At 39.7% G+C, this 2,551-nt stretch overlaps 1 long non-coding RNA gene across 1 annotated transcript; it reads right to left on the bottom strand.

Moving 5' to 3' along the window:
- Window positions 1-425: 425 nt before the first annotated feature.
- Window positions 426-2,544, bottom strand: LOC141639002 (uncharacterized). The gene is made up of 3 exons (XR_012542328.1): window positions 2,386-2,544; window positions 798-1,719; window positions 426-696 (listed from the first exon to the last, which is right to left on the bottom strand). It is a non-coding gene; the product is annotated as an uncharacterized LOC141639002 (long non-coding RNA).
- Between the last annotated feature and the right edge of the window lie 7 nt (window positions 2,545-2,551).

Raw genomic sequence — 2,551 nt, 5'->3', positions numbered from 1 at the left:
ATTTACGGGTCCACGCTTTATAAAAGCATCAATAGAAAAGTGTCATTAATGTAAGGGATTTGTAGTAGTGCTACTTAAGTCATCAGTAAAAGTAATGAAGTAGTGAAAACCTCCTCTAGCGGTGATGGTTAATGGTCCACACACATCCGTATGTATGAGAGCCAAAACCTCACTAGCTCGTGTCCCTTTTCCCGCAAAAGGTGCACGAGTCATCTTGCCTAGAAGGCAAGACTCGCATGTACCATAAGATTCGAAACCAAATGGTTTGAGCACTTTTGATGAAGCAAGTCTCTTAATGTGTCTTTCGTTTATGTGGCCTAAACGACAATGCAAAATGTAGGATTCGTTTGGATCACCCGTTTTGAGCTTTTTAGTTTCCACATAATAAACGTCATTAACATCATTTAAAACATAAATGCCTCCAATTGAAATGGCCTTGCCATAAACCACATCATTTAATGAAAAAGTACAACTATTGTCCTTAATCATAAAACAAAAGCCTTCCGTGTCTAACGCGGAAATGGAGATGATGTTCTTGGTTAAAGTTGGTACAAAATAAAACTTATTTAAATACAACTCTAGACCACTAGCTAAAGTGAGCACATAGGTCCCCACGGAAACGGCCACTACTCTAGCTCCATTGCCTATGCGGAGATCCACATCCCCTTTTCCTTGGTCTCGCACGTCCCTTAAACCCTGCAAATGATTACAAAGGTGAGAGTCACATCCGATATCAAGTACCCAAGTGGAAGTGCAAGCATAATTAACTTCTATCACATAGAGAGAGGAAATCATACTAATAGGCGTCACACGCCCTTCCTTGAGATCCTCCAAGTATTTGGGACAACTCCTCCTATAATGCCCCTTCCCATTACAATGGAAACATTCGGCCTCGGAGTGTTTTACACTTTTTGCCTTGGGATTGCCATTCTCAACGGCCTTCCCCTTTCCTTTGTTATGTTTCTTTGACGATTTATTGAATTGGGACTTTTCCTTCCCATTTCCTTTCTTAACTCCAAGGGTCATGTTCTTTAACTTCATGGTTAAAACATCCCCTTTATCACTCCCACTAGCTTCTATATCCCTCTCCGCTTGGGTGAGGAGTGCATGAATTTCATGATAACTCTTATCCATGCCATTCATGTTGTAGTTCACCCTAAAATGGGCAAACTTGGTTGGAAGTGAGTGGAGGATACGATCCACCACAAGTCTTAGGAATCTTACACCCTAGACGCTCTAGGATGTCGACATATTCGACCATTTTGAGTACATTCGGACCAACCTTTTGGCCCCTCTCAAGCTTAGCTTCAAAGAAGCGTGCCGCCGCATCGTATTGACGGACTTTAGGTGTTTGTGAAAACATAGTAATCATACGAGTGAATATCTCGTACGCATTTAAATAAATGCATGATAGCTTGAGCTTTGGGGACATTGACCATATCAACACATTTTTGATATCATTCGACATCCTCACATGGTCATCATAGGTGGTCCGCACCGCCGATGAAGCCCTTGGACCGGGCTCGATGGGAGGAGCATCGGTCAAGTAAGTGGGCACATTGTCGGACAACGCGGCACTTTTGATGTTGGATTCCCATTCAAGAAAGTTACTACCGTCATCTTTTCAGATACATTTGTCCATTATGCACCTTAACCATGAATCTTTGCCTAGTGAAGTAGTCGATGGAGTTGATGAAGTTGCCATTGCGAATTAAAATGCTACAACAAATAAGGAAATATTAACATCCATTGTTTTAAAAAATTACTTGTGAAAACATGTTTAACAAGTTTTTAGAATTTATATAATGATCTCCCACAACATTATATAAATGATTCCAAGACCCAAATTTTAAACAAAAATGCGCATCGCTTGGGCGAAACATCCCATAATTGTCTAAATTCGGTAAGTCACGTTGACTAATTCTACCTCTAGAACTCTTGGTCGACGAATTTCTTTAAATCCATCTACTAGCCTCGGAAGACAAGACCGTCTTATATCCCGTTGAGTCCAACCAATTTTGGCGTGTGATAACCGTTTACCACCCTACTTACCCAAGGTAAAAAGAGAACACCCCGCTTGGGCGAGTGTGGCTCTAATGAACAAGAGATTCATAGGTGTTACTAATTGGTAAGGCTAATCTCAATTTTAGTTATGTGAAAGATCTTGTCAATTTTAGTCATAAATTCCCTATAAGTGAACTAAGTCGGTGAATGTAAATGACGTGAATTGACAACCGCGAAAATAAAATGCATGTGAATGTCGATTTTGGCATGCACGAAAATAAAACAAGCAAACAAGTAAGAATATGAATAATCCTAGTATGGCCACCTAGTTAATAAAAACTAGTCTATTACATTTCGAAAACCAACTCCTTGGTCCCTTACCTCTTCATTCCAAAAGTGGCTTCTTCTTGTGGGATTTGGAACACCTTCCAAAAATAGACTCCGTGTCGATGTAATCCGTCTTTTGGAAACGCCGGTAAGAATAACTATTACAATTGAATTACATAGCTATTCCTATTATACATTAATTAAAAAAATAAATAAAACT

This window comes from Silene latifolia, unplaced genomic scaffold (genome assembly GCF_048544455.1).
Source record: "Silene latifolia isolate original U9 population unplaced genomic scaffold, ASM4854445v1 scaffold_248, whole genome shotgun sequence".
Lineage (NCBI taxonomy): Eukaryota > Viridiplantae > Streptophyta > Magnoliopsida > Caryophyllales > Caryophyllaceae > Silene > Silene latifolia.
Note: the sequence above shows the minus strand (reverse complement) of the source record. Positions and strands in the feature narration are given on the sequence as shown.